We start from the raw sequence: 12,832 nt of genomic DNA, 5'->3' as shown, positions 1-12,832 counted from the left end.
TTTTTTTTTTTTTTTTTTATTTTTTTTTTTATTGGTCGTTCATAACATTACATAGTTCTTAATACATCATATTACACGGTTTGATTCAAGTGGATTATGAACTCCCGCTTTTACCCCGTATACAAATTGCTGTATCACATCAGTTACCCTTCCATTGATTGACATATTGCCTTTCTAGTGTCTGATGTATTCTGCTGTCTGTCCTATTGTCTACTATCCCCCCTCCCCTCCCCTCCCCTCCCCTCCCCTTTTCTCTCTCTACCCCTTCTACTGTAAATCATGTCTTCCATTTGTATTCTCTTGACTTACCCCTCCTTACCTCTTATATGACATTTTGTATAACCCTGAGGATCGCCTTCCATTTCCATGCAATTTCCCTTCTCACTCCCTTTCCCTCCCACCTCTCATCCCTGTTTACTGTAAATATTCTTCTCAAGCTCTTCGTCCCTACCCTGTCCTTGTTTACACCCCTTATATCAAAGGAGTCATTTGGTATTTGTTTTTTAAAGATTGACTAGCTTCACTTAGCATAATCTGCTCTAATGCCATCCATTTCCCTCCAAATTCTATAATTTTGTCATTTTTTAATGCAGAGTAATACTCCATAGTGTATAAATGCCACATTTTTTTTATCCATTCATCTATTGAAGGGCATCTAGGCTGGTTCCACAGTCTTGCTATCGTGAATTGAGCTGCTATGAACATCGATGTAGCAGTGTCCCTGTAGCATGCTCTTGTTAGGGCTTTAGGGAATAGACCGAGAAGGGGAATAGCTGGATCAAATGGTGGTTCCATTCCCAGCTTTCCGAGAAATCTCCATACTGCTTTCCAAATTGGCTGCACCAATTTGCAGTCCCACCAGCAATGAACAAGAGTGCCCTTTTCCCCGCATCCTCTCCAGCACTTATTGTTGTTTGACTTCCTAATGGCTGCCAGTCTTACTGGAGTGAGATGGTATCTTAGGGTAGTTTTGATTTGCATTTCTCTGACTGCTAGCGATGGTGAGCATTTTTTCATGTACTTGTTGATTGATTGTATGTCCTCCTCTGAGAAGTGTCTGTTCAGGTCCTTGGCCCATTTATTGACAGTCTATTCAGTGAAATAATAGGAGAAAACTTCCCAGAATTGAAGATTGAGACAGAATCCCAAATCCTGCTGTTGATATAACCAGGATACAGCTTTTCCTGGCATTTAATTTCCTTTTGAAATTGAGCATATGCAACGGTTGCTAAATATGATATAAAAATTGTTAAGATAAGCCTTCTTAGGGTGCCCTATTGAAAGTCTCTCATGATCTTGTGTCTTCTAGAATATTCACTCACAGTTTTACTACACAGCTTCTAGCTTTATTTCTTTCAGCTTCTCTGGCCTTCTCTCAATGCCCGGAATGTTCCACATTCAGGGCCTTGTCGAGTGTGGTGCCCTGGGATTGGAGCCCCTGCCTTCTTCATTCAGCAGTTAATGCCTTCGGCCTTCAGTTGAAGGACTTTCCTTATCCACCCACCTAGGACAAGTTTCCTCATGTTTAACTCTTGAAGAATCACATTCCTCACTCCTGTGAGTTCAACCTCTCTAGCGTTTGTTTGAGTGATGGATTGCATGTGCATTTCTCCTCCAGTAGCCTCTTGGCCAGTTTTCCATTCTAGTTGATTCCCCGACACAGGTATTGAATTTGTGCCTGGCACAAAGTAATTGCTGCATATGGATTTGCTGAAAAATAAATGATTAAATAAATTCTGCACGAGTAACAAACGGGTGCATTTTGTTATGTATTCATCAGAATTTGTAAAATAAAAAGTATCTTGTTTATAAAAAGAGAAAAAAGAACTCTATGTATTCTAATTAAGCAGCTGTTTCCAGTCAAGAGAAATCCCTGAAATGCCTTGCTCTCTAGAAACTTATTTGGTTTAAAATTTCTCTTAAAAGGCAGATGTCACTTGTTTTTCCCTTGGGGTATAATAAATTCTTTTGTCTTAATAATTTATATTTACCTTTTAAAAATGATTTGAAACAAGTCTAGTCACATGCACACATTTATCACATCTCTGACCTTTTTCAGAACCACATGTTACTCTATTGGGGTATATGAATCCCTCAGGAGGTCCCCAGTAAATATTTCTTTTGATTAGGTTGTTGAGAAAATTGTATATTTGACTATGTATCACTAGATAGTTATACCACTTGATTCTCTGCAAACTATGCCTGATGGTGTTTATAAGGTATGAGCAGACAGACAGGCATACATGAAGTGTCACACCACTAAGTTACTTGGTCAGATCAGCGTCATTCCCATTGTGTGAAATCCTTTCTCATATCTGCACTGTACACTAGTTATGAACATACAATGAATTATTAGTCACTGTTTGAGAAGCCGGGAAACTTGCAATCTTGTTTTCTAGTAAGGGGAAAGGAGAGTTTGGTGTGACCAAGGCTACAGAATGGGAGTCAGAGGCTGAGGGGGATAAGCAATTGGTCTTTGCCATGATGACCTGGAAAGGGCCATGTAATCTCTTCTACCACAGGGCAGATGAATGCTTATAATAGCCTGACAATGCATTAAAATATACTATTTTGCACAGGCTCTTTGTAAATGCATACAGCACTCCAAAATCACCAACCCACAGGATGGAAAATATCTTTTCTGAGTCATTCAAGAAATGAATGAATGAACCCGGCAGACCATGCCACATTTCCATAATTACTATGATATGACTACCAAAGTTAATTTCTAAGGGGCAATATTGTTACCCTGTTTCTTGGCTTACAACTTCTAAAAACCTGAATGACAATGAAATCTCTGAAATGATAGTCTCTTTTTGTATGTTAGTGAGTTGCTTAAGAGCTGACATCTCCTCCAGGTAGATTCATGATGGGGGCTGGTCACTGGAAAGACCCAAACAGGATTTTTAGTTTTATCCCTTAATTTCCAGGAAGGGGAGAGGGACTGAAGGATAAGTTGATCACTAATGGCTGAAGATTTAATAAACCCAAAGGAAAGGGTTCAGAAAGCTTCTGGATAGTTGAACTTATGGAGGTTTGTCTAGCATTCCTTCCTACACACACACCTCACTCACCCTACGTGTCTCTTCATCTGCATCCTTTGTAATATCCTTACAATAAACCAGTAAACATGTTTCCCTGAGTCCTATGAGCCACTCTAGCAAATGTGTCCAACTCAAAGAGGGAGTTGTAGGAACCCCTATGTATAGCTAGTTGGTCTGAAGTACAGCCTGGGACTTGTGACTGGCATCTGAAGTTGGCTGGGGGGTGGAGCTCTCAACCTGTGGGACCTGATTCTATGTCCAGGTGGTCAGTGTCAGAACTGACTTGCAGAAGAGGATGCCTAGCAGGAGTCATCTGTAGCATTGTTTGGTTGTCTACAGCTGGGGAGAAATCCCTCCACCCTTGAGCTCATACACATCTGTAATGTTGATTGTTATTGAGAGTATAGGAGAAACTTGAGTTTTCCCTTCCCCAAAACAGTCACACACATATACATAAAATTCTAGAAAAGTGTCCATGAAACTTTCAAAAATGAAGGATAAACAAAGAACAACTGAGAAGAGTTGACTGACCTTCAAAAGTTAAAAGGAACTACAGATTCCTTCTGTCAAGTACCTAATAAAAACCTCTTTCTAAATGAACGCAGGTTGGACACGGGAACCTTCAAAGACTGAATGTATGCATGTTCTCCATGTTGCCTGCCTTCTGTTCCAGACCTAACTTTCTGGCCTATGAGTGTGCTGTGACATGGGCTGCACATGTCACAGGAATATTAGTGCCCTCTGTTTTCAGGTGGTCAGGTGAGCCCTGGGTGTTGGAGTCCCTGGACCAGTCACCTCTGATTATTTGGCAAGCTCATCTGATTACTTCTGTGGGTCTAAAATATTATGGCTTTTATGTTTTTCATGACAGAAGTTAGAGGGTGAGTGTATTAACTAGCAAAGTCAGCCTCCTAAATAAAAATAGCAACAACGGTCCCATCACAGAAGGGAACACCAGAAATAAGGAGATATGGGAGAGATGTGTTGAGAAATGAGTAATGATGTATCGACTTTACAAAAAAAGAAGAAGAAGAAAACTGTGGTGGGGAATCTTTGTTTAGACCCTTGGGGCTGAGCTAGAACTGGAGTGGTCTCCAATAGCAGGTATGACAGGGTGGAACCTGCCTTATCGTGATGGGATTTTTATTTGTCCAGGCAGAGAGGTGGCAGATTCAACTCTGAATCAATGTTCCCATTCTTGCTTTCTGGCCAGTGCCCTTCTTACTGCAGAATTCTAATAATATGCCTCATTAAAACTTCCAGATTCCCTTGCAGTTTGTTCCAGCCAATAAGTTAGTAGCAAGACACCCTGCTGTAAACTTCACAGACACCAAATATTCCCCAGAAGAAGCCTCCCTGGTCCTTCGCCCTTTAACTTTGTACTGCTCCTGATTCATTTGATGTAAATGAGGTGCTACTCTGGGAGGCCTATACCAAGGGACAGAGAATAAGGTGAGTCACCTGGGGCTGCTTTTTCCTGGGCTTCTTGCTTGAAGAAAATCCCAATACTCAACTAGTTAAATGGCTAAATGGAGGTAGTATGTAACCTGAAGCTGGAAACAACACAGTCATCTAAGAACCACTTTATGACATTAGGCAGGCTGAAACATAGCCGTAAACTATCAAGCCTGCCATTTAGATGCCATGGAGAAAATAGTTTCAGAAATTTCAAAAGAACTTCTGGACCTTCACCACCAGCCCTTAAAACCAGGTTTGCTTTGGGCTTCAGCCCTTTTATAATTTCTTAATGGAGTGAAAATTGGTCTGAAAAATAGGATCTAATATGCCTGAGGCCCTAGGAGGTGCACCATTTGAATATTTGGGGCTCTAAATATAGCAAAGTCGTTGGCTCTTCTGAAACTAACACTTAATGATCAGCAATATCAAGAGAAATAAAAGCATAGCAGTCATCTACAGGAAATACAAAACAGGAACCCACTGTTTATCCTGTTCTCGGTGTACATTGCCAGATCATTGTTCGGAAAACTTTGAACAGGGTCACTGGATGTAGCTTACAGAGCTTTTAAAATCTAAATTAAATGGCGGAATTTGTCCTTGTCACAGAAAAACTAATTTTGAAAGATTTTTCAAGGCTAGTAATGCATTTACTTTGAATGTTTAAAAACCCTTGAGACTCCTACTTAGGCTTTTCTTAAAACAGAGAATGCTATCTGTCCTAATTGAAGAGAAGGTGTGTTGGATTAGGAAGCCAATAATTTCCCAGAACTAAATAAAGTTAAAAATACACATGGAACAAGTACTCTTGTTTCATGGATTTGGATCAAGTGCCACATACTGAGGAAATGAACATAAATCATAACATATGATGTTATAACATACTGTTTCATATATGTCTTGTCTTTGATCCATTTTTGCCCAAAATTCCATTAGAGCACGTATAATCTGCCATCATTAAATCTGAGCTTGGCTTCCAAGTTGTGTGGCTGGCTCCTTTAACCTCCTCTTGCTTCTGGTCTCTTATCAATAAAATAAGAACCATAGCAGTGCTTAACTCATCTGATTGCCGTGAAGATTAAATGAGGTAATATATGCAAAGGTCCAATGTCTGACACACAGTAGGAACTCCCTAAGGGTGTTCTTCATTGTCATTCTTCATCCTCTCTACGAACAACATTAGGCAGTTAAAAGCATGCACTCTGAGCAGAAGAGGTTCTCAGTTAAATTTCTGGTTCTGATCCATATTACCTCTTGGATTTGGACACAATTTGTGATCCTCAGTTCCCTTATCTTAAAATGTGCATATTATGAATTACTGTAGAACATTTTAAAGAGGATTGAAGAATACAATGCATGGAAAAGTATACCTGGTATACAGTAATTTTTAGATGCTAATTTTTAAAAATTTCAAAGACAAGCTTTTTGCAAATATGATATAATAAGTAATCTTCAAAGTGATACGAACTTTTACTTTGCTGGTGGGGAAAATGAAATGAATTGGGTATATCTATATAATAAATTTAATTTTCTTATGATTTATTTCAGATAGCTCATTTTCAGAGTTTCAGTCTCAGTTTTTGTTTTTGCCATTTTAATTTAAGAATTCATGGAATCGTAAACAACTAGATTAAGAAATGCTTATTTCTCCTAAGAATTCTGTCCTATGGTTGACAGAACAATCTCTCTAGAGCAACAGTATCATCAACATCTCATTTGGTCAGTAGAAGATTGAAAATAGAAAGGTATTGACACTAAAAGGAATAAATTGAAAGAAAACAGAAGAATTGACTTCCTAAGGTCCTGAAAGAGTCCGTTGAAGAATCTGTCATGCTGGGGTGGTGACAGGCCTTTGTAATCTCAGCAACTTCCGGAGGCTGAGGCAGAGTGACTATGAATTGGAGGCCAGCCTTAGCAATTTAGTGAGACTCTAAGCAACTTAGTGAGACCCTGTCTCAAAATAAAAAATAAAAAGGGCTAGGGATGTGGCTCAGTGCTAAAGTACCCCTGGGTTCAATCTCTTGTACCAAAAACACCACACACACACACACACACACACAAAAGAAACAAAGAAAAAGACTATTTCCTTAGTAGGTGGAAGGAGGTGATTTATAATCCTCTCCATCTTGTAACAGACAGACATACACTTAACTTAGGCTGATTGACTGCAAATAAAATAAATGACACTGAAGTTTCCATATCCATCTATAACAATAATTATCAACACTGTGAGAAAGAGGAACCCAGGCCTTGGAATCAGGCAGAGCAGACCTCCAGCTTTAGCTTTCTCCGTAGCAAATCATGTCACTTGGGCAGAGTTACTTTATCTCTTAAAACCCTGATTTCCTTACAACACCAGGTATCTACTTAAGAGAATTTAATGAGACTTTGTGCGAAAATCTCCAGTGCCTGTTGCAAAAGAGAGGGAAGAGAGGGGTTTAATATATTGTTATAGCAGTTTCTTTTTTCCTACTAGACTGTAAGCTCCTTGATGTCAGGACTCCCCTTAAAAACTTAAATCCAATCAGTTCCTCATACAATATCTGGTCGTGAGAATATAGAGAGTGAAAATATAATCAAATAAAACTAAAGCAGCAACAACACTGAATAATGAAAGAAGGCTTGAGTTATGTGTAAATAGCTAAGGGATACAGCTATTGGCAAATTGAACTGATGCACTGCAGAATAGATTTAAGTATAAAATAAACAAAAGACAATATTTTCCTTACAGAATGTATTTAGAGGAGAGACAAGCTGTAAAGGACAGAGAAAGGTTGTCCCATTAATCACTGCACTACCTGAGGGGATTATAAATAGCATCTTTAAATGGAATATAAATCATCTCAATTTTCTTACTTTGTAGACAGATGGAAATGACTTTAGATTCCTGATTTCTATGAACTCTGATTCTGTTTTATGTTCCCAAGAGTCTTTAGATAAAATTCACATCTTCAAATTTCTCTCTACATCCCTCTCCTCCAATCTTGTGATTTTCCTACTACCAGGCAGGGTCTCCAATTTGGGGACTCATATATCTTAAGTTTGATTCCACTGACACAGATCCTGGATGGGCAGGCTTCATGTATTCTTTCTACCTCAGGGTCCCTGCCTGCAGCAATTTCTTGAATATGGCCCAGCCGGAGACCTTCAGGACCAATTTGATTTCCCAGATTTCTTACTTTTCATTTAACCTTAAATCATGCCTGAAAGGAACATAAAATATACCAGTCGCCCTTTCACATATTGAAAATTGGGGCATGAAGAATAGTTTTATAGGAAGTCATTAATAGGACCAAGGCCTGAGAATCAATTTTCCAGTGGGGATGAAAGGTCACAAATGCCATCAATTGCAGAGTCCCCATGTGAGATGAGATAAGAATTCCCATGGGGTCCTGTCAATCTGTACCATGAACACCAGGGTTGCTCCAAAGCCAAGCGCTACTTTGTTTTGCTTGGGAGCAGCCTTGAGAAAGACTTGCTGTTCAAATCCTTGATGAATTTGGCACAGCAGTACAATAGTAGGCTCATTTAAGTATCAAGTGATAGCTTCAATGGGGGTAACATAAAAGAGATTTTTATACAGAAAAGAAATAGACACAAACAGCAGGGAAAATGAGATTTGCAATAAGTTTAGCAAGAATGGTTTTAGCTGGGAAAGAAATGAATAGACTGTCTCCTAATGAAAAAGACAAAATTTGGAGCATCACAGCACAAAACTGGGCACACATTTAGTTGGGACCTAACCAGACACTCAAGTGGAGTAAAATGATCTGAGGATCAATCAATTATGAAAGTAAAATAACACCAGGTCTAGTAATTAGAAACAATAACTCAGGAAATGAGAGATAATTCTCAGAGATAAATTATTTGTATTAATGCAAGTCTATTAGTCAATCTCTTCTGAAATAAAGAGGAACATGTAGCTGAATTCATTTTAAAGCATTCTAAGAAAGTACACTTACTTAGTAAATTTTGTCGTTATACCCTGTAATGAATCCTATTTGCAAAGACAGAAAAAGAGGAATAAGTTCAGGATGCCCTTGGACTTCCACACAAAACATTGGGTAAGAGAAGAAGGAATTAGAAAGGTCCTAGCAAAGGGTGCCCATCACTTGTGCCAATCCTGAGCTACAAATTGCAGTGGCTCTATCATTTTGTAACGTGAACTCTGTGTTTGTGTTACTGATTAAAATCTATCCACTTGGCCTCTTTTTAAAAGACTTGAACACATTTGAACACACCTTTGAGACTCCAGATTGGATTTATGCACCACTTTCTATTTTGGGTAACCACAAAGGTACTGGAAATTTCAAGTAGCAACAAACACCTCATCCTGCAAACATAAGAACATGAGCTAATGAAGACAGGATTCCAGGTTGCAGAGCTTGCACAGACTGGGGGCTCCAATTATTCTTTGGGGTGTTTGACTTGTTGATCAAGACTGAGTTAGGCCATTTTTTTGCACTGTTTTTACTATTTCAGTTAATATAATACCGCTCTTTTTTTAACCCTAAAAAAAAAAAATCAGCTTAAGGTCTACTTTTGAAGCTACTTGTGTGCTGCCTTCTAATGAACTAAAAGATACTTTTTTTCCCCCCCCAGAGGAAATGAGATGCCTTCCTTGTACTTCTAACCAGCCCTGTGGAGAACATTCTCTTTCTATCCAACTCATTTTGAATTAACTACAAAGGTACTCAGAGCCTTCAGCTTCCATGCGAGAGTTATTAAAAACTGTCATAATAATTTCACTATTTATCAAAGTACAATTTTACAAATAATTTATGAATTACATTTACAATGGTAGTTTATATGTCAAATAACCACATATCCCAGGATATATTATATGCTATTTATTAAATAGTACAAGATATTACAAATGATAATTTATAAATATAAGAAATATAATGCTATCTTACGGAAATATAATTTCTATAAGAAATAATAGAAATTTACGCTCCCATAATTTGAGCCTACATTCTCTTCTATTTTCACTTTTGAAAGGATAAATTGGTGTCGTGTCTTCAGAATATATTTGTTTCTTTTAACAAACTCATTCAAGAGAGAAATCATAACACATCTTGATATTTACTGCAATATTTTATTAAAGTCCTCTCTCAAGAGTTAAATTCATTTAAAAAAATGAGGAAAGACTGTTATGTAATTTTGCTTCTGTACTTGCTTCTTGACCGTGTTCTGTCTTTCTTAGTGCACTTAGGAATTAGTTTTGACACTGAAATTTCTTCCTGCACATTAAATACACAAAATTTGCATTGCTTCCAAGTCAAAGTGAGAAATGCCTGCATTTACCATTTCTGTATTGTTGCAAAATAGTATAGCTACCATACTTAAAAGATTTATGGATGGTCTTTGTTAATTTACGAGCTGAGAAAACATCTCTAATTTCACAACTTTCAAGGTGGCAGGAGATTGGCAGTTTCATTTCTGATTACACTTATCTCCATTCACTGCTTCAGTGGTTTTGCTAACTTTGTCCTGAGAGAAACCAGCTCTTCGGTTAAGATATGAAACACAAAAATAACGGGGGAAGTAAAACAGCCTATTAACATGTACTGATTCCTGTCCACACTCACACACAAAGACACATTATAACTAAAACCTTCCTAGTTCTCACTTACACGATAACTACTGCAGCTCTACAAGTAAAATAGATGTATCTTTACCATATCATCTGTTGGATGTGTTCTAATAGCTTTCCCCAAATGGATAAGAGCTATAAACTTCTGGGATTATTACAAGATATCTCAGTCAGTGGGTAACTCTCAAATTGGAACTTTTCTACCTGAGAAGAGCCAGGAAATCTGTGGACTCCAATCTTTTCATTTATTTGTTTAGCCATTCACATAGCATTTTTCATGTTAAGAATGTTAACATCCCTATTTACACAACAGACCCTTGGCATGATGGAAAGCATCTCCCAATTCTCATAGGACAACTCTAAAATATGTTTATCACTGAACAAAGACTTCATTAATTTAGATCACAACTCAAGATTCTCTGCTCACATTTCCCTGAAATGAGCCATGTTTGTACCTTGACATTGACTCTGTGCTATTGAAATTGGTTTCTTCTTCCACATCATGGAAATGGGAATAGGGCTGATTTGGTTATAAATATTCCATAGTGTCTATCCTCTGAAAAATTTGAACACTGAGTTGAAAACCCTGAATAAGAGAGAAGTAATAAAAAGATATCAATGTGTTTTGAAGAACATAACTATATAGTGATACATTTTTCATAAGGAACTTTAGAAGTTTGTCTAAGTACTAATTCTAGGAAACATTCTAATTTTCAATGCAACTTAAAAATTACATCTGTTTGAATTAAAATGATCAGGCTTTTACCACATGCCATATCTTCTTATCTTCTATTAGTATGCATAAATTCATTGCCTGCATAACAACAAAGCATGGGAAATACATTTTTACTAATCTAATCAGTTTTTTAGGAAAATACTTGTTCACATTTTGTATGATCATGTGTTTTGTTTAGACACACTCATACCTCATGAATTGGGTGACTAAGTCTCAGATGCAAAGTCTAAATAGACCTTGGCAATGCATAAGCTCCAAGAGGGCAAGAACTTCTATTTATCCATCCAATATGGTGACTAACTCATAGAAAAAGCTTACCTTCTACATTTGAAAAGTCCATGAGGGGTAATAATGAACCAAGACAACCAAGGTAAAACTGGCCATGTAACATGTCATGAACAGCGAATGTCTCGTGGAGAAACTTTTGATTTGCTTTTTCTTATTTCATTTTATAATATTATTATTACTTTTGTTTGGCACTAAGAATTGAACCTGGAGTCTTTTGTGCACCAAGCAAACACTGCCCTAGACCCCTTTTCTTATTTTAAATGTCATGGATGAAGCCTTTAACCTAGCATCTGTGAAATGGAATTTATCATAAAAATAGTGTTCATACATGTTTATCATACTAAATACTCTTTTAGAAATGTGGGAAAAAAATTAAGATTTTTTTTTGTCCCAAAACACACATTCTCAGTTTGACCATTTTCTTCTTTAGATCACAGTGTTGTAGTCAACAAAGAGAAATTGTTTGACGTGTACATAGCCACAAGGCTCTCGATTCTTTTTAAACTCCAGTTGAACCGTATTTGGTTCCAAAGTAGAGCTAATTATTTTTAATCTGGAGGTAAAACCACCACTGCCAGTAAACAGGCCCACTGATACTGAGCCCAGAACATGCAGTTGGTGATCAGCATTCCCAGGGTACATTTTCTAAATAATCTCCCAAATTAAAGTGCATGCCATTTTAAAAATAAAAGGAAATTGATTAAAAAATTATATTCAGAGGGCTTAAATCTTTTTCTATTGCCCAGCCTTGTAACATCATACATAGAAGACTGAACATGATTGGAGCCCCATAAAATTCCTTTGATCACTATTTAGATGCACCTCCTGAATTTGAAAATTTCAACACTTTGAGGAGAGTTGGAAAATATAGGCAAACAAAAGAAAGAAAGTAAAAACCACTCACAATCTCATTTAAAAAAATTAATCATTGACCTTCTAGATTTTTCCCCTTCCTCTTTTTATCATTGTGCTATTTCTGGTCTTTATAAAGGAATTTGGTGTTCCTTTATACATGAATGTTTCCATAGAGCCCACAAGCAAAACTGTAGAGAGGATGATAAAGTGAGAATTATAACATTTTCTTTAGGCTGACCTGCAATTCCCATGAGCAGGAGGCTTAGGAAAATGTTGAGAACACAGGGTTTAGAATCTGGCAGATCTGTTGGAATCCTACTTTCTCCACATGTGTGACCTTGTGCAAGTTGTTTAACTTCTCTGAGTCTGTTTCCTTTTCTGTAAAATGAGAATAATACCCTCATCGGAGTGTTTTTGTGAATAGTCAATGAGAGGTATTTAAAGAATTTGGCATGCTGCCTGACACAGTATGCATTGAATGAATAGTAGCCATTATTATTGTTTGTAAGAATACTTACTGTTGTTTTACATTCCTAACTAACCTTGTAGATCACAAAGCTCTGATACCCTATGTCATCAGGCCTAATTTTAGATCTGCCCAAGAAAAACATAATTAAGCACATAAATCTAATTAAAAATGGGCATAGGAAGCATTCTTAAGTTCTTTAGGATTGTAGGGATGGAGTCTCTCTTCTCATAGTTGATGGCAATTCTCAGAAACAGCAATCTACTTTTTATCATCTTTGAGTATTGAAGAATGTTCAAATTTTGAACATAATCTAATCCATACATATTTGATACATTTTTCGCACTGAAAGATTGGTTGGCCTTAATGCAATATAATCCATTTGGGACCAA

The sequence above is a fragment of the Urocitellus parryii genome, chromosome 14 (genome assembly GCF_045843805.1).
Source record: "Urocitellus parryii isolate mUroPar1 chromosome 14, mUroPar1.hap1, whole genome shotgun sequence".
Lineage (NCBI taxonomy): Eukaryota > Metazoa > Chordata > Mammalia > Rodentia > Sciuridae > Urocitellus > Urocitellus parryii.
The sequence above is the reverse complement of the archived record's forward strand: the minus strand, read 5'-3'. Positions refer to the sequence as shown.